The sequence below is a fragment of the Lynx rufus genome, unplaced genomic scaffold, assembly GCF_022079265.1.
Source record: "Lynx rufus isolate CCGP_SWC_20201006 ecotype Redwood Valley unplaced genomic scaffold, mLynRuf1.p SCAF_15, whole genome shotgun sequence".
In the NCBI taxonomy this organism is placed as follows: Eukaryota; Metazoa; Chordata; class Mammalia; order Carnivora; family Felidae; genus Lynx; species Lynx rufus.
Genome location: NW_025814829.1, coordinates 53407855 through 53427325, shown reverse-complemented (window position 1 = coordinate 53427325; position 19471 = coordinate 53407855). Strand labels below are relative to the sequence as shown.

Here is a 19471-nt window from a genome sequence, read left to right as displayed (position 1 = left end):
TGAGCTGCCATCCAGGGCCCGGGTTATCGCCCGTGATCTCCCATCTAAACTGCTCACACACTCAGGCGCCCGCCCCCACTTGCGGTCCCTTTCCCCCGAACCGCACCGCCCCAGCCCTCTCTGCGCTCACAGGTCGCCAGGCCCCCGAGCCCTCGGGGGCGGCGGGACGCCGGGGTGGGCGGGGCTGTTTCCCAGGCGTCGGGCGGGGGCGGGGGGGGCATCCGAGGGTCCCTCCAGAGAGCCAGGGGTCCGCCTGGGGTGGGGACGGCGACCGGGCGAGGGCTCGCCCAGGGAATGCCCACCCGTGTCCACCGGCGCGCGGGGTCTGGAGGAGCGAGACGCAGAACGCCGCCGGCTGGGCCTCCGCCCCCAGCGCGCTTCCCGCGGGAGCAAGCACAGGGGTCTCTCTGTTCTCACACAGGGGGACTCCACATGTCGTCAAAGCTGCCGCTCTCACAATCGGCAGCTGCTTTCATTTTGGAGCCCCGCTTGAGCGCTGTTTCCGGGCTTTCCTGGGGCACACGCCCCGCCAGGGCAGAGCCCTGGATCTGAGCTCGCCCTCTGATGGGGCACTGCTCTGGGGACTCCAACAGCAGGCGCCGGGACCGCCGCTGTGCGGTGGGGGGAGGGGGTGCTCCCCCACCCCGGACAGCAGTGAGGAGCCATTCCTGGGGAGGCCAGTGGCCCAGGAGGTGGCGACTTTCTGGCTTTCTCTGACTTGTGCTGACCAGGTCGCCTTGAGAAGGTATTTACGAAAAATACAGATGCAGAGAATTTTGACTTGGCAAGACAGCAAAAAGTCGGTTGAGCTCGTTCCTGGGCACAGAAGGGTTTCTTTGCTCCTCTTGGCCTGGAGCCCCCGGTTTGGTGTGGGGCCTTGTGTGAGAATCGCCCCCAAGCTGCTGAATTAGAGTCTCTGGAGCTGGGTCCAGGGATCTGTGTTTTAACATGCGCCCCCATAGTCTCATGTACACCCTGCTTCCGGGACCAGTGCCTTCTGGGTTGGTTGGCTCTGGAAGATTCTCTGAGTGCCTCCGCCCCACCTGAGCATTTGTGGACAGGCCGCTCCCTGAGGGAGGGCAGCCCCGAGGCTCTCTGTCATAGACACAGAGCACCCTGATGGGGACTAATACTCACACACTCCATCTCCGTTGTCAGAGAGACCCCCGGGGGAGCCACGACTGTGACGTTGCAGATCTGTCTCGTGTCCATTCCCCACGTTTATTCGTGCCGACGTGTGATCGCAGGTGGACATCATGTCGTACCTACAGGGCTGACTTTGCTGGAAATATCCTGACGGGGATGGTCCTGCCCTGCCTTCTTCACATCCAGTCACATGCTAAGGACCGGCTTCCGGGGGGGCCCTGCCCAGGAAGACCTCACAGCCACCTGGGTCTTGGGAGATTCTGAGCAGCTGGTGTGAGATGCCAGCCCGGGGAGGGCCGGGAGCCGGGGTGGGCGTCTCACGCTGCATCAGCACTGCCTCTGAGGCGTCCTTTGCTCCTGGTAGGGGAGCCACAGCTGCTCTGGGCAATTCAGGGACTCGGAGTGTCTTCCTCAGGGCTGTGTGGAAATGGGATGGGGGTGACCGGGTGGTCCATGCACGCTTTAGTCCCCCTTGCAGGGTTAGCTGGTCACAGACAACAAGCCCGGTTTCCAAACAGACCAGAATGACCACCAAAGGAGGGAAAAAACAAATGTTGCAGCCAAATCCGAGCTGGCATCTTGCCCCCATATCCCCTTCCCTGATGTATCCTGGATGGAGAAGGAACAAAATCACCCACCCACCCTGTTAGAGGAGAACTGCTGAAGTGAAGCCAGCCAGCGGGGAACATAGGCCAGCGCAGCCGTGGCCACAAACGAGCGCACTTCCGTTTTCCCAGGCGCTGCCTATGGCCCTCCGTCCAGTTCTGGCTCCCCCTGCCCCTCCAGGGATCTGCTGCACGCCTTTCTCGGCCCTAGTCTTGCCCCAGCGGCTTCCAGAGCCCCCTCCCACCGCACCTGCCAAGCATCAGTTCTTTTTAGTGCAAAGAGCACTTTATTTGTTGCTCTCATTGTGTGGAAGGGGCTCCTTCCTACTCAAGTAGATTGCAGGTTGCTAAAGGGCGAAGACCACGGCTCCTCGCTCTTCTGTTCCTACTGCTGTCGGTAGGAAGCCCAGTGGTAGGAATTTCGGGACTCAGTAATTCCATAATTGCTTGGATAATGGAGGCACGGATTCGTTGACTGGCTGCGTAGTGGTCATTAATGCCGTGAAATGAATTTTGCCCCGGACCCATCGAAGAACCTCCGAGTTGGAAGAGAGACCATTTGTATGGGAGCCTTGGCTAATGCTGTCATGCAATGTGTGTGTCCTTGGGGAAGCTGTTTCCCTCCGGTTTCTTTGCCTCCACAACGAGGGCCTTAATATAACAGTCTCTATGGTTCCTGGCAGCTGTGATCAGTGTTCAAGCCGGCCATCAGAAAGAAAAATACTTCAGATCTCGTAATGAGGAGACATCACAGAGTGTCGGTTCCCAAGCGTGCGCTCCACCGTCCCCGCTGTCCCGGTGCACATGGGACGTGAGCGAGCGGGCGGGGGACGTGGCAGCTTCCGAGGCCTGGAGGGAGGAAGGTGGGCAGGGCCTTTGCTCATGGGTGGACCCCGGGGTGAGCAGGCCCCCGGCCCCGCCAGGATGACGCTTGGACAGAGAACGAGCTGAGGGGCTGACCAGCCCACTGCTTCTAGTAGGCCTGCGCTTACCCCAACCTTCCATTAGACTCTCCAGCTCGGCAAACTTTCACTCATCTCTCAAGGCTCTGCTCAAATGTTACCTCCTCTGGGAAAACTGTTGTGCTCCCTTCAGTGGGCACCTGTTTCTAGTCTATGAATCATGGGTTAAATGTATTGGTTTTTTTTTTTTTTTTAATTTTTTTTTTTTCAACGTTTATTTATTTTTGGGACAGAGAGAGACAGAACATGAACGGGGGAGGGGCAGAGAGAGAGGGAGACACAGAATGGGAAACAGGCTCCAGGCTCCGAGCCATCAGCCCAGAGCCTGACGCGGGGCTCGAACTCACGGACCGTGAGATCGTGACCTGGCTGAAGTCGGACGCTTAACCGACTGCGCCACCCAGGCGCCCCTGGTTTTTTTTTTTTTTTAAAAAGGTGTATTTATTTATTTTGAGAGAAACAGAGGGCCTGCGAGTGCATGAGCCTGTGGGGGAGGGGCGGAAAGAGAGGGAGAGCGAGAATCCCAAGCAGGCTCCACGCCGGCAGCACAGAGCCCAGTGCGGGCTCCCACGAACTGCGAGATCATGACCTGAGCTGAAACCAAGAGTCAGACGCTTAACCAACTGAGCCACTCAGGCGCCCCTAAATCTATGGGTACACAGAATATTAGCGACATGTTCAAATAACACATTCAATATATTTTCCTTCAACCTTCAGATACCTGTTCATTTATTTTTTTTTTTTATTTATTTTTATTTTTGGGACAGAGACAGACAGAGCATGAACGGGGGAGGGGCAGAGAGAGAGGGAGACACAGAATCGGAAACAGGCTCCAGGCTCCGAGCCGTCAGCCCAGAGCCCGACGCGGGGCTCGAACTCACGGACCGCGAGATCGTGACCTGGCTGAAGTCGGCCGCTCAACCGACTGCGCCACCCAGGCGCCCCCAGATACCTGTTCAGATGAAGTACCTCTAAATTACAGAGATCCAAATGTGAACCTTGTAAAAAAGAAAAGAAAAGAAAAGGGGGCAAGAAGTCCAGTACTTTCTCTGTACTTCCAGGCTGTAGCGTGTTGCTTGTATTTTTTCACATCAACAATTGGACACATCGCTTTAAATTGAGAAGAACTTCCTGATAATGAATCTGGGGGTTGAAGAAAACCATATTGAGCATATCGTTTGAAAATGTAGTTAACATTCCGTTTAAAGATAAGTAGTATTTAATATGATAAATACTTGACAGTATTAATATGATAAGTTCTTGACAGATGTTTGCTAATTATTCGATGATGGGTCTGTTCCCATTTAAAAATTAAACTCCACTAGGGGCGCCCGGGTGGCTCAGTCGGTTGAGCATTCGACTTCGGCTCAGGTCGTGATCTCGCGGTCCGTGAGTTCGAGCCCCGCGTCGGGCTCTGTGCTGACCGCTCGGGGCCTGGAGCCTGCTTCAGATTCTGTGTCTCCCTCTCTCTCTGCCCCTACCCCCGTTCATGCTGTGTCTCTCTCTGTCTCAAAAATAAATAAACGTTAAAAAAAATTAAACGCCACGACATCTGGAATATATTTTACTCTTCTTTGACTCTCCAGTCCCCAGCTAGCTCCAGCATGAAGCAGGTAGTCATCAGGGTTTGAGGAGTGAATAGCTGATCAAGTCTGGTAGGTTTTGCTTGAACCCTTACTCTGAGGCTGAGCCCGGAGAGGGCTGCCTCCCTCATTTCTGTGTTTCCAGCTCTCTCCCCCTAATCCCTTCAAAAGTTTGACAAGAAGAAATAAGATTAAGACTAAGAGCTCTACGTCTTCGACGTTGAGGCACAGAAGTAAGCGTCAGAGAAATCTGCCCCCTGTTTGCGGGAAGATACCAGAGAAAGACCCCGTTTCCCACCCGGCCAGGCTGCTGACTCGTCTTGCGGCCTGTAGCAAGCTGTTTCTGAGCTCCTCTGAGTCTGAGCAGGGGGGAGAGGGGGAGGGCCGGCGGGGCGGAGGATGCCAGGAGGGAGGAGGGCCTTGTGCGTTTCCAAGTCTCCCGTGCAGGTCGGTTGTGAGGCCGTGGGGCTGCTGGTGGGCCTGAAGCCCAGCTAGAGGGGGAAGGCTTTCCTGGAGTGTGTTTGTCAGTTTGGCAACCCTCGGCGTGCCCAGCAGCCCACGCCCGGCCAGCGCTCGCCTGTGACGTACTTCGTTTGCATGGATCAAAGGCCCCACAAAGCCTGCGTGCGCCCCTGCAGCTGGGGACGTGCTGGGGGACGTGGGCGGTGGTGGGTGGGCTGAGGGCTTGTTGGGCTATCACCTGTCTCCCAGGGACGTGGTTCACCCTGTGGCCTCGGGCCCCAGCATGGGCCCTCCCCCTTCTGGCGAGCCTTGGGCCTGTCACCTCCCCTCTCGCCGGCCCCAGTTATCTCAGTTTGGTCAGCAGGGCGCCTCCCCAGGACCACCAGGATCAGTGAGGTCCGCTCCCAGAGCCGAAGGTGGCAGGTGCAGCACCCTCCCGCCATTCTCGTTTCCCTGTTTGATTCCACCTCTAGATTTCTAAGTAGAGACAGATTCCAGTATCCCTGTAGAAAAGCAACTAGAAGACCATACAGCAAAGCGTTCCATCTCGGTTTCTGAAAAGGTGGGTGCTTTACATCTTTTTTATGCCTTTCCCCGTTCTCATACAAGAATATGACGCTTTGAATTAAGAGAGAGTGGTAACGGTACATTTTTGATGCCTTATATTAGCCACCCCTGTCCTCATCCTGAGCCACACTGTAGGTCACTGAGCATCTAACTCACTCTGCATTCTTCAGGCGTACACCAGCAGGATGTGGGTAGCTGATGGCACGCTGGCGTTAAAGGCTGGTGCAACCGACTCACCGACTCACCGCACAGCAGAAGCTGCAGGGGGCCAGCGGGACACTCAGCGCGGTACAAGTCGCAGAGGCCTCGGCCTCCGTCACCGGCCAAGCAGCGCGGAGCCCGTGTGGAGCTCAGGAAGCTGATGGGAGCACGTCGACCTCCTCATCCCACTCGGGGCCCCGCCTCCCCGCTCACATCCCAGGGCCAGGACCACGCTGGACCACTGGCCAGGTCACGGGCCAGTGTTTCCGGAAGCGGTCCCAGAAGGCAGCTTGGTCTCCGGGAGAGGAGGCCCGTGCCTGCCGGGCACCAAGTGTGGCCCTGTAGCTAGACCCGCGTGGCGGAGGGAGGGGAGCCCATCCCTGTGACGGGCAGGGATGCTGGCAAAGCGGCTGTTCTGGGACCCGGGAATCTCTGCGTGTGTATGTGAGCGGATCTGAATGCATGAGTGCCCGGGGAAGATCGCCCGGGGGAGAGGTGCGCCTGGGGCCTACAGAGGGCAGTCGGCTCCAGCCCCATTTACAGAGGAGAGGCACCTGGGCCACTTCCTGGCCTCCTTCTGTCTGTAATGTCAGAGAAGAATGTGAGCGGTCGATTGGCAGAAGGGGCAGACTCCCAGCCCGGAAGATCTGCCCTCCGGCCTTTGCGGCTGCGGCCCCGTCCAGCCCTCCTCCAGCTTGCCTCCCGCCCCGTCCTGTCTTCTTCCCTCTAGTTTTCTCTTGTTTGTCTCCTCCGATTCTCCCCTCCCAGCCTTTTCTTCCTCTGTCATCCTCGCCTCCTCTACCTCTCCTCGTACACAAACGGTCCCTTCTGGAGGCAGCATCACAGCCTGGCACCTCGGGTAGCCTGGGGTGACATGTTGCCCAGCAGCCCCGGCCCTAAGGGCTTGGGGACTGTTCCTTTGGCTAGACCCGGCGCTCCGGGGGCGGTCAGCAGGTCACCCTTCCCAGCATCTGCACAGCTTTTCTGTGTGTCCCCCATGAAGGGCAGGAACTGCCCTGGACTACTTAGAATAAAGGTCACCCTGTCCACTCTAGTATAGGAGTCCCCCAGGGAATTGCAGGCAGGTCTGCGACATGACCTATGACCTGGGCCAGCAAGCCTTTCTTCCTCCCCAGACAGGCCAGGTACACACAGCAAACTCACATTGCCATCGGCTGCCCTTTGCAGCAGCACCCAATTAGCGCTGCTCATTCCTGCCTCCCATCTGACTTCAAATACCCAAAGCCTCCGGAGCTGGAAGCAGAGACCTGAAAAAGTCATCATTTCTTTTCTTTCCTTTCTTTTTTAAAATTTTAAAATATTTGTTCATTTTTGAGAGAGAGTGCGGGTGGGAGTGGGGGAGAGGCAAAGAGGAGACACAGAATCCAAAGCAGGCTCCAGGCTCCGAGCCGTCAGCACAGAGCCCGATGCGGGGCCCGAACCCACAAACTCTGAGATCATGACCTGAGCTGAAGTCAGACGCCCAAACCAACAGAGCCACCCAGGCGCCCCAATCATTTCTTGGTTTCTAAAGGAGAAGGGGGGGAAGGGGAGGGTAACACACACACACACACACACACGCACTAATTCACACAAAAAAATGAAAGTCATCTTCACAGAGGCAGCCTGCTGGGATATTTAGAACCTGGGTTTGTAATTTGCATCTCTCTTTTCTTTTAAAATTTTTTTTTTTCAACGTTTATTTATTTTTGGGACAGAGAGAGACAGAGCATGAACGGGGGAGGGGCAGAGAGAGAGGGAGACACAGAATCGGAAACAGGCTCCAGGCTCTGAGCCATCAGCCCAGAGCCCGACGCGGGGCTCGAACTCACGGACCGCGAGATCGTGACCTGGCTGAAGTCGGACGCTTAACCGACTGCGCCACCCAGGCGCCCCTGCATCTCTCTTTTCTTGATCCTGCACATCGGCCTCCAATTTAGTGCGAACTTGAACTAAACCTGGGCTAACTTATTAGCTGAACCCCAAATTCAAAGAGTCATTAGGTTTTCAAACAAAATCTAACTTTTAAGCTTAAAAAGAGTAGACCTCCGTGAAATGAATGGTTGGAATTTGATCTGAGTCTACATAAATTTATATCCTAAGGTTATACCAACCTACTGCCTGAATTAAAACTAGTGATTCATTTCAGCTAAACACATTTTCTTTTTCTGTGAAGACCACGCCCAATTTAAAGGGGCGTGGTCAGGGGGAAACAGGACAGAAAAGGTTTGTTTGTTTATAATGTTTTGTTTGCTGGCTTAGTAGCACACAGCCCTGGAGGGGCGTCAGGGTGGCTCGGTCGGTTCAGCATCCGACTTCGGCTCAGGTCAGGATCTCACAGTTCGGGTTCGGTACTGACAGCTCAGAACCTGGAGCCTTCTCGGATTCTGTGTCTCCCTCTCTCTCTGCCCTCCCCCGCTCGTGCTCTGTCTCTCTCTCTCTTAAAATTAAATAGACATAAAAAAAATAAAAGAAGCACACAGCCCTGGAGATGCCCTTCTCATTCCACAAGACCACAGAACACCCCAGGAATCCTGACTCTGGCTAAGAAGACACACGCCTTTAATAACTGCCCCCCAAAATAGAAACCCCTGCAGTTGAATGTTTGGCTGTACATTGTTTTTCTCCAGAACGTGCCAATTGTGGCACGTAGCAATTGCCTTTTTATTGGGCATTAATAAAGCTGTTAAGTACCCTTCCTTTGATAAGCTTAAATTACAACCGGAAATAATAAGCTTACAATCTCCCCCCCAGCCAGATGCCACTCTTCTGAAACAAAATCACCCCGGGGTTGCAACCGAGCTCAGCATGAAGCCACAGTGTTCTGCATCCCAATTTGTGATGTATTGAAGGCAGCTTATTTATTTGCCTAGCCTGCATTTCTTACTGGGTTTTTACAGACACTTAGCTCCAAATACAGAGGCTGCCTGCCTGCTGTGAGTTGTGTGTTGGGTTCCTAAACAACCCCTGTTTTTCTTCTGGGGAGGAGGAATTTAGTTTCAGCACCGGACATCTCTAGGGGTTGCATCAGCCAGTAATGGCTCTGAAATAGTCTCCTTTAGCAAACTCCCGGAGAGGAGCTGCCTCGGGCTCAGAACTGGCTGCCTCCTGGGTGCTTTGGGCACCCGCGCTGATCCCAAAAGCAGTTAGGGGCCCCAATACCTTGAACTCCCCAAAACTGTTTTTCTCAGCACCCCACTCCGTCCCCCCTTCTGAAAGCAGAAGGCCACTGCAAGCAGGGTGAGTGAAGATGGGGAAAAGGGAAGAATTCTGCCTGTAGTTTTTCTGGCTCCGAAACACCTGACAACCGGTGACAGCACTAACCTGAAACTTCACTCATCTCTGTTTTAAAGGCAAAAATTGTCAAGTTGATGTAAAAAAAAAAAAAAAAAAAAAAAAAAAGCAAGGACAAAGAACAAGGGAAGCACGATTACTGACTGCAATATTCATCTGCCTTGAACCTCTGTCCTCTTTCCTTCTCTCCCCCTTTCCCTCCTTCTTTTCCTGTCTCCTTCCTTCCCTTCCAAAGACCTGTCCAGACATGGAATAGGTTTACAAGCCTCGTGTTCAGAGTTCTGGAAGCACTCCCACTGCCCCACTCCGACCTCGTCAGCCTCCCGGGGCCACCAACTTCTCCCCAGCCAGAGGGCAGCGAGACAGAACGCAGAAAGCCGCAGATAGGCTCCCCACCTTCCTTGGCTCTGCACCTGTAGTGTTTCCTCAGCTCCTTGTAGCCGAGGGAACAAGAAGTAAAAGCGTTGGTTTCCCTGAAATATTGCGGCGAGTTTATTTATTTCACAGCAGGAATTATTTATCTAGCCCGGGCTGCCAGAAAATTCTGAGCATCTAGTCATTTGGAGGTCGTCGATGACTGGCCATGCCCTCTCCATATTTCTCTGGTTACAGTTAAAGTAGTTCTTGGAGCAGTCAGCTGGGTGATATTAACTCCCTATCTTTCTTCTTTGCTAATTTGAGTGCTCAGATGATACATGGCCAGGCACAAACACACTCCTGACAGCAGTTGCCAAGGAATATTGCTTTTTTGGACTTTGACACCCGCTCCAACTTTGAGAGGAATTTAAGTGATATTTACTGCACAGAAATTCCTCACTGGAGCTCGGCTCTGCTGACTGAGCCCGCTGACAACACATTAGATTTATTCTGGCATCTACTAGCCCGAGACTCAAACTTAATTAACTTCACTGGGGGTCTTGGTTGATGCTTTGGAGTCTGCAGCTCGGTGCAGACCTCATGATTGGGACCAATCACCATGTTTAGGAGGACCTCAAATGAGACAAACGAACAAAGAAAAGAACCCTCTCCCTCGCACACTTGTCTGACCATTTGCCGGGGTACCTCGGACCTCCTTCAGGGAAAAAAAAAAAAAATCAGTTCGTCTTTGGACTAACAGAGCCGGACGGTTCTGTGTATGACATTTGAGTCCATCTTGACATTGTATCACTTTGGATTTTTTTTTTTTTTTTTTAACGTTAGGACTGGGGACTAATGATGTTGGGGAAATTTACACTTCGCGATAATCCGAAGACTAATGATTTCCCTGCCCTGCCTTTTTAACCCCAACTTTTTAAAAGTCACTCAAATGCTGAAAATAAAGGTGAACTCATTTCATTCATGAGGGAAAATGTGTGTTTGTATGTGTATATATAAGCATGTGTATACACATGCATGTACTCATATCTATGTGTATGTGAGTACGTGTGTAATGTACATGGGGGTGCTCAGGGGTGGGGACTGTTGAGAAGTGGGGGGAGTGATAACCCGGTAGCACAGCCCCACTGGCCGGAGCACCTTGGTTAGTTAGTAAGTGTGAAAAGGCATCAGAAGGCCTGGCTCTTGTTCCAAAAGTACTTCATCCTTTTTAACCACCTGAAAACTCTCATCTCCCATTTGGGATGTTCAAAGACACGAATTCTAGGGGGATGTTTTCCGTTCGACAAATAATTCTGTCGTGTTGGGTCATTACCAGCCTCCCGCCTGCTTCTCTGCCTTGGCGACTCAGAACACGGCACTTTGCAGATAAACGGGAAACGCAGTAAAGGTTTATGTCCCTCGCCACCCCCCCCCCAACCCCACTGGGGGACCCTGGCGGAGGTTGGCCCTGGCTCTAATTGTTGCTAGGGTTGTGCAGCGCGGACCAGAGTGCTGGGGGCTGTTCTTCTCGGGCTTGCCTGGTTTTCGATCACTGTTTTGGCCAGTCCTGGGGTTCTGCTTTATTCTCAGATTTATGTGTCTGCTTACACCTCCTGCAGCACCATCTGCCCCCACCCCTAACCCACTCAGATGAAACCCGGCAGACTTGCTCACATCCCAGTGACCTAGGGCCTCTGTCTGGTTGCTTTAATATCCGTATGGTACGTCTGTGGGCTATTTCCCACCCTGGACACTTCCTCATTCCAGACATTTGGTAACAAATCGAAATCGCGGAGCCGTATTACGTGCACAGTTCTCCAATCCCCTCAGCCAATTCATAATTGACTTTTAAATCATTTAGGTGCGAAAGCAAATAATAATAGCCCTACTGTTCAGCAGCTAATAAATTCTAGCTCATGAAAACTGAGGGAGAAGGTTTAGACCATAAAAATTAAATATTTATATAGATACTATATCCGCATAGACATATAAATGCACATACACACGCATTTTAGGCATCACTATTCATTTTTAATTTCTGACGTGGCGTTCAGTAAAAAGAGATTTCCAGCAAAAAAAAAAAAAAGAAAGGAAGACTTATTGCTTCCAAATTAACGTAAGAAAACACCCCTGTGATAGCATCCTCCTCCCTCGATAAAAGAAAAAAAAAGGGACACAAAAATATTGAATTGACAAAATTATTATCTTTTCTCTGTGGTGAGAAAGGTGACTTAATATCCATAAAGAACTTAGAGCTCCCTCAGTTGAAGGATGCTCTATAAATACCAATCATCATTATAATTTATTATTGAACAGAGTCAATTTTTTCATCCAAGCCATTTTTCAAACCTCTCGTAGCACAGGCCTGTCTGATGGGGGCTCTGACACAGAGCCAAAACACCTCTCCCAGACACGGAGAAGCCATCAATCAGTTTAATGTGAAGGTTCCTCCAAGTCAGCCTCTGCTAGACCGACGGGACCGCTTGAGCCACCTGCCTTCGCTTCAGCCCGGCGACTTACACTGGGCCCACATCACAGGGCTCAGTCCCTGGGGAAGGGCTGGTCTTTCCTCCCCGGCCACCTTGCTCCCAAGAAGGGGACACCGAGGCTAGGGAACCCTCATTTTTCTCTGCCCACCACCACTGCCAGCCCTGCCTTCTGCTAACTTGTAACCCACAAATCTACAGGGGTTAACACTTCTGCTCCCCACGAACTGGTCACTCTTAGAAGTCCTGCACCTACTGGGGCGCCTGGGTGGCGCAGTCGGTTAAGCGTCCGACTTCAGCCAGGTCACGATCTCGCGGTCCGGGAGTTCGAGCCCCGCGTCGGGCTCTGGGCTGATGGCTCAGAGCCTGGAGCCTGTTTCCGATTCTGTGTCTCCCTCTCTCTCTGCCCCTCCCCCGTTCATGCTCTGTCTCTCTCTGTCCCAAAAATAAATAAACGTTGGAAAAAAAAAAAAAATTTAAAAAAAAAAAAAAAAAAAAAAAAAAAAAGAAGTCCTGCACCTACTGGTCGGTTGTGAACCGAGGGGATGAGAAAAAAACAACGCGCTCTTTCCTTCCAGGCAGTGGAAGGAAGCTACGCTCCCAAGCATAGAAAAGACGCAAACTGCCCGCAAAAACAGAAGTTGCTGAAACTGGAAAAAAAAAAAAAAAAAAAAAGTGATCAGGTTTCAAAATAAATCTTTCAAAAACTTTGGCAAGCGAGAATTACACATTTGTGGGACTGAGTTCACTGAACGTGCTGGACCCAAACCTGAGGCCCATAGGACTGATCTGTCGAATTGGAAGACGGAGACCCATTTGATTTGCAGGAAGGCCCAGCCACACAATCAAGGGATTCACTGGAGAAGGGAGTCAAGTCTCTGCCCGTCCTTCAGGACTGGATCGCTTCCCAGTCCACTTAAGAGCTTATTGTTGATGTGGATACCCTGACACGCTAAGATGGTCACATGCACTGAGTCAGCACTTTTAAAAGATTTAATTAAAATTTTTAAGTAGACTCTACACCCAATGTCAAACTCAAACTTACGACCCCGAGATCCAGAGTCGCGCGCTCCAGGGACTGAGCCCGCCAGGCGCCCCAGAATCAGCATTTTTTTTCATCTGATGGTTTTGTTATCCAGACATGATTTTTTTCTCAAGAACAATATTGTTAAAAATTTTAAAAAAAAAAAAAAGAACAATGCATGATTCCTCCCCACCCCCCCCCTTTTTTTTAAGAACTGGGTCTGAAAGGAGAAAGAGAGATAAAGGAAAATGTGCAGGCGAACGACGTCAAGTCTGAGAATAAATCAGTGCCAAGTGTTCCTTCAGTCACTGAAGACCTGTAACAAAGGGCCAGAGTGGGTCCCTGGGCCCCTGCCAATGCCCCTGCCTCTCCCGGTGTCTCGAAGGGACTCGAGAGTCAGGCTTTGGGTCTCTTTTCTCATCTTGAACTCGCTGCCTTTGTGACCTCACCCCTTCCTTCTTGGGGCTTCGAAATACCTGCATGTGCTGTTGACCCCAACAATCAGACCTGCAGCTCCAGCCACTCCCCCCTGAAATCCAGACTCGCACCTCGACTCCGTGTCTGATGGGCCATGGGGCTCGCTTCTGCTCCTCCCACACCAGCCTGCATTTCCAGAGACCACGGGGTAATGGTAGGATGAATTTGATTTCTCAATTCAAAAGTGGGGGGGGGATAATTTTATATTCTATATAGCCTTTCTGATTCCAGGAGTAAAAATGTTAATTATAGAAATGTTGGAAACTATAGAAAAGCATGAACGAGAAAATAAAAATTTCCCACAACCCCCCCCACCCAAACATAATCACTACTAACATTTTGCTGTATTGTCTTCCAATGTTTATTCTAATGCTTTTTTTTTTCCAAAACTGGGGTCATAGCCCCAAGAATGCCTATTCTTGACTGTTCTTAAGTATTGTTATGTATAGTTATTTGGCAACCCCCCACATTGCCAGAAGTATAGGTTTTTGTAGATTTTTGAGTATTCTAGTGTTGCAATAGGTATCTTTGAACACAGGCATTTTTATTCCTATGATTATTTCTCGAGAAATAAATTAAGACACATGGGAATACGTAACCGAAGGGAATAAATATTTTTGAGACTCTTTAAGCTTAGGGCTGATTACTTTCCAGAAAGACAGTGCCAATTTACACAGGGCAAATGTTTTTTGTTTTGTTTTTAAGTTATTTATTTATTTATTTATTATTTTTAGTAAACTGTAAACCCCCTATGATGCTTGAACTCACGACCCCAAGATCAAGAGTCACATGCTCAGGGCACGAGTGTCCAACTTTGGCTCGGGTCATGATCTCACGGTTCATGAGTTTGAGCCCCGCGTCGGGCTCTGTGCTCACAGCTCCCCGTCTCTCTGCCCCTCTCCCACACATGTGCTGGTGTGCGTGCTCTCTCTCTCTCTCTCCCTCTCTCTCTCTCTCTTAAAATAAATAAATAAACTTAAAAAAAAAAGAAGTGATTTCTAAGAGCATGTTACTGGAGATATTCAGCCTTTCACGTCGCATATATTGTGAATATTTTCCCACTTTGTCATCTACCTCTCACCTGGTGTTTTTGACATCTAGAAATTGAAATTTAAGTAGTCAAATACTTTGCTTTTACTTATATGCTTAGAAAGTATTTCCTCATTTTGAGATCAAATATACATTCACTTATATTTTCTGGAAGGCACTATTTTCAATCACAATGAAAAATTAAGAGACGGACAGCAGTAACCCAGTTGGTGAATTTTATCTATTGCTACATGTGTTTGTATACTCACACGTAGTATGTGTGCATCGGGAAAGCGAGTCTAGCAAAATTGACTTTTTCTATCTAAACGCGGCAAAATTAAGAAGGCACAGGTGTGGATTGTTTTCAAGGGGACAAGTACACACAGCCACGATCACTTTTTGGTGTCATGACACTTCTGTTAGGATTTGCCAACACTACATTGGGTCCCTCTGCAGCTTATTTAACTTATCATGGTTTCTTTAAAGAAATAAAAATCAGGGGCACCTGGGTGGCTCAGTCGGTTGAGCATCCGACTTCAGCTCAGGTCACGATCTCGCAGTTCATGAGTTCGAGCCCCGCATCAGGCTCTGTGCTGACAGCTCGGAGCCTGGAGCCTGCTTCGGATTCTGTGTCTTCCTCTCTCTCCACCCCTCCCCTGCTCACGCTCTGTCTCTCTCTGTCTTTCGATAATAAATAAACGTTAAAAAAATTTTTTAAATAAAAATTTAAAAAAAATCAAAAGGACAGAAGCATCCGTAGGAAATGCTGTCAATGTGTGTATATGGTGTGGCTGCCTATCTCATGTCTGATCAAGCCTCAGCTCCTGTCGGGCGTGGTGGTCCCACGGCCCAGTGACTTCACGTCCTGGAGAAGCTTCCTTTTGGCCTGGGCAATGCCCTGTGCAGCCTGCGTCTGTGAGTTCCTGTGCTTTTTCTCAATTTATCCCGTGCACCCATTAGCAGGCTGTGCCCTCAGGTATGAGAAAGGCCAAAGAGAGGTTATTTTTTGAGCTTGGGAACGCTAAAAAATGTTTCCACGTACGCTAGCGGTAATTGCTTTTTTTTTTTTGCTTTATGCCACTTTGACTTACGAAAGTTTTCGTGGGACCCTTCTTTCAGATGGCGGGGGAAGCCTGTATTCGAGTGCTCGGGCCTGGAAGGATGTCAGGTATTGACCCCTCAGGTGTCTGCCACCATTTGCTTCTTACACACACACACACACACACACACACACACCCCTATGGTCTTAGGTCTTCTAAGGCCTCGCCTTGAAAAGCGGTAGATCTATATTCAGCCTCCCTATCAGGGCCTCTGGGTGATTCTTTCCCCTGAAATGACCAGCTGTCTCCCAGAGTCTCCAGCCGGTGCCCAGGGGCAAGCTTGGCTTCTCCCTCCCTCTGCTCACCACATCCTCCCTTCTGGGCCCTTCCGTCGCCCCACCTCCATCCGAGAGCAGCTTCCATCTGGACACTGTCGTGAAAACAGCTGTGGTTGTTTCTAACCCGCGTGCGGACCCTGTGCTCACAGGTCATAGCAGAGATGTGAGGCTCGCTTAGTCATACGCACATCTGGTGACTCACGGGCCTTCCCGGCTCACCTACTCCTTCACCTCCCACAACAGCCTTGAGGACGAGGGGTCCTTATTATCCCCATTGTTAAAAAACAAACACGCAAAATGAAGGACCTGGCCAGACCGAGCTCGCACCGTTGGTATGTCCAGCTGGGAGCCCTGGGCCTCCTCTCCTCTGCCACGTGGAATTTGCGCGAGCGTGTGGCCCGCTGGCCACAGTGGAACACAGTGGAACGCCCGGCCCAGACATTCCTGACCAGAGATCTTCCAGGCTTGTGCAACTCTCCCCGGGAAGGGGGTCTCCCTGCTTCGTGCTGCAGCCCCTCACCCCATCACCGGGTGGTTTCACCTCTCACCGGCCTCCTGGTCACACGGACGGGTAGAGTCTAGCTGTGTGCTTGGCAGCTGACGAATTCCCTCCTTCCTCTACGCGGTGGTGCCTCACACAGCGGAAGGCTGTGCTTGGCCTGCGCCCGTTTGGTCCTCCTATGCCTTTTTTGTCTTACACTCGTCTCTGGGGGGGGCTCTGCCTGCTCTGTAACCCCCCCAACCCCACCCCCCCCCCACCCCCGGCAAATTAGATCAAGCTATGTGAACCCAAGGTACCCCACTACCCCCTCCTTAAATGTTTCTCTCTGATTTCACTTCCGAGATAAATCTGCCTAAATATAGATAGATGGAGATACTGAATATGCTCACTGCCCTGCTTTCCTTCTACCTGGTTCTGAGTCTGGGGGGTGGGGCTGGCGCTGGGGAGGGGGAGCCAACCTCAAGCAAGTTACTGCCTGAGCCTTTAAAGTCAGATTTTAATCTCCTTTCCCCTCCACCCACCCACCCACCAGCACAGTCAACGTCCTGAGACACCTGCTTGGCTGGGGGTGTGAGGGTAGCGGTAGTGGGGTGGGGGTTGGCTGGGGTACACTTGCTTGGTATGCGGGGAGGAAAATTCTGCCCCTGGCCGTAGAGTCTAAACCAGAGCCTCCAAGAGATCTTTTTAGGTAACAGCGGCCAGGCACAAAACACCCTTAGCAAAAGATAGCAGCCCTACCTTGGAAAAGTGCCCCCGGTCTGGGTAGGAAATGTACAACACAAATGGGACTCTGGTCACACTGTAAGCAAGGACGCTGTCAAAGACCACTGGACTTATGTCAAAAGGAGCCAACTGGAAGAGGGTCCCACTGGCCAATGATAAAATCAGTTTGACATCAGTAAGAAAAACAAGTACAACGAATCAAAACACTTAAGTATGTTTCAAGCCAGGGCAGATATCATGACACTAAAACCAACAAACAGGGGCGCCTGGGTGGCTCAGTCGGTTAAGTGTCCGACTTCGGCTCAGGTCACCATCTCACAGTCCATGGGTTCGAGCCCCACGTCGGGCTCTGCGCTGACGGCTCGGAGCCTGGAGCCTGCTTGGGATTCTGTGCCTCCCCTCTCTGCCCCTCCCTTGCTCACGCTCTCTCTCTCAAAAATAAATAAACATTAAAAAACATTTTTTTTAAATAAAAAAACCAACAAACACATTTATTGCTCATCTTTGGAGGATGCCAGGGAACTCAACCATTACTGAATTTTTTACTGAAAAAGAAAAAAAAAAAACAACCCACACACTGCTTTTTGTAATAAAGTGTATCAAACATATGTACAAGTAGAGTAGTAGAAGGAACCTCTGTGCACCTGTTACAGCAGCCACAGATCTTCTGGACCCCTGCCCATGCCCCGCTCCCAGAATTATTTAGAATCAAAGCACACACATTGTCCCTGTCATTTCATCTAAAAGTAACAAATTATTGTAACTAAGGGGAAGGAATCAAGCATTTATCCTGAGTATCAGGATAACCGAATAGTTCATGAAGGGAAGCTTTTCTTTTTTCTTTTTTTTTTTTTTAATGTTTATTTATTTTGAGAGAGAGAGACAGAGACAGAGTGCAAGTGGGGGAAAGGCAGAGAGAGAGGGAGACACAGAATCTGAAGCAGCCTCCAGGCTCCGAGCTGTCAGCACAGAGCTCGAACCCACGAACCGTGTGATCACGGCCTGAGCCAAAGTCAGATGTTCAACCAACTGAGCGACCCAGGCGCCCCCGGGAAGTTTTTCTTTATAGAAATATTCCACCAAATAAACAAAAGAAGAGCTAACCCCCAACAAAACAGCAGCTCGGGGCATGATCATCAGTGACATCTCACTACATTATCAGACTTGAATCTGATGAAGCCTCTAGATCCAACTTTCAGTTTAGAAACAGACGGCAGGCAGAGGAACAAGTCCCAAGATGCCACGGGGAAGCCATCAGTGGGATTCAGACCGTGGGAAAGCCTATGGGACAAACACCCCGGCTTCCTCAGCAAACACGGTTCGAGGAAATAAAGGGGGTGGGGGTGGGGGGTAGGAAGCTTTAAGTACAAAAGACACGAAACATACAAAAAAAAGACACATAAGCCAGTTAGCTCCTAATGCAAACAAACGCAAAAGTGAAAAAAAAAAAGAAGAAAAATGAGGAGGTTGGAGAGGTTGAAATACACAGTAGATATTTGATGATATTAAGGAATTATTGTAAATTGTCTAAGTAGGATACCGGAATTGTGGTTATGTTAAAAAAAAAGGGGGGGGGCGCCTGGCTGGCTCAGTCGGTTAAGCAACTGACTTTGGCTCAGGTCATGATCTCGCGGTTCGTGGGTTCGAGCCCCACGTCGGGCTCTGTGCTGACAGCTCAGAGCCTGGAGCCTGCTTTGGATTCGGTGTCTCCCTCTTTCTCTGCCCCTCCCCAACTTGTGCTCTCTCTCTCTCTCTAAAATAAATAAAATGTAAAAAAAAAAAATTTAAAAAAAAGGTCCCCATCGTTTAGAGATACTTACTGAAATGTGTACATGAGGTTCATTTTATCATTTTCTCTGCTTTTATACGTGTTTGGAACTGAGACAGCCACCCCGCTCTCCCCTTTAGAAGTCAGAGCGTTGGTTAGGGATGACCCTACCCCCGTCACTACAACACCGTGTGTCGAAATAGCAATTTTCCCAGGCTGCTGACACTTTCTCTGAGCTCTGGTGAGCTTGGGTTGTGAGTCCTCCGGGGCCCCAGGCCCAGGGCCAAGCCCTGCCCCTGCGGAGGGAACGCTCCTTTCAGGGAGCTGGCTCTTTAGCTATAAAGTGGGAGCAATAAAACTGAATTCCCAGGGTTGTCACGAGGATAAAATGGCATAATGTATGTGAATCGGCTTTCCAACCCAAAGTAGCAACCCGCAGCGACAGTAATAGCTCACACGTATTGAAGGCTGACTGCGGTCCAGAGTCGATTCTCTGAGCTTCGGATGCATCGTGTGGCTCATTTATTTCTCGTAAAAACCGACAGGTGTATGCTGTCGTTCTCCTCCTCTCCCCAACGGGGACGGTGAGGCACAAAGATGTCAAAGGCGCACCGTCAGGTTTCCAGTCTTTGCTCTTATGGATGGAAGACAGGGTTGGCCACCCTGTTGTAAACTGAGGGTAGGAGTGGGGGGGAGGAAGATACAAGGAGCTCCCTCTCTGAAAATATCTTTAGACAGAGGCGTTTGGGTGTCTGAGAGGTCTCTGTTAAAGTAGAAATTACCCTGAGATGACGACGCCTTAAGCACCACTAAAGCCTTAACATGAAATTGTTTAACTGGATTCTTCGCCCTCCTTTATCAGGAGCCTGAGAGAAAATAGGACTGGTCAGGCCAGGAGACACCTGGG

At 50.7% G+C, this 19471-nt stretch overlaps 1 protein-coding gene and 1 non-coding gene across 3 annotated transcripts in view; one reads left to right on the top strand and one right to left on the bottom strand.

Annotated features, from left to right (window-relative positions):
* CD247 (CD247 molecule) overlaps positions 1 to 19471 on the bottom strand; it is a 73319-nt gene that overhangs the window by 18628 nt on the left and 35220 nt on the right. The gene's annotated exons all lie outside the window — the stretch shown is intronic.
* On the top strand, positions 18374 to 18458 carry TRNAQ-UUG (transfer RNA glutamine (anticodon UUG)). The gene has a single exon. It is a non-coding gene; the product is annotated as a tRNA-Gln (tRNA).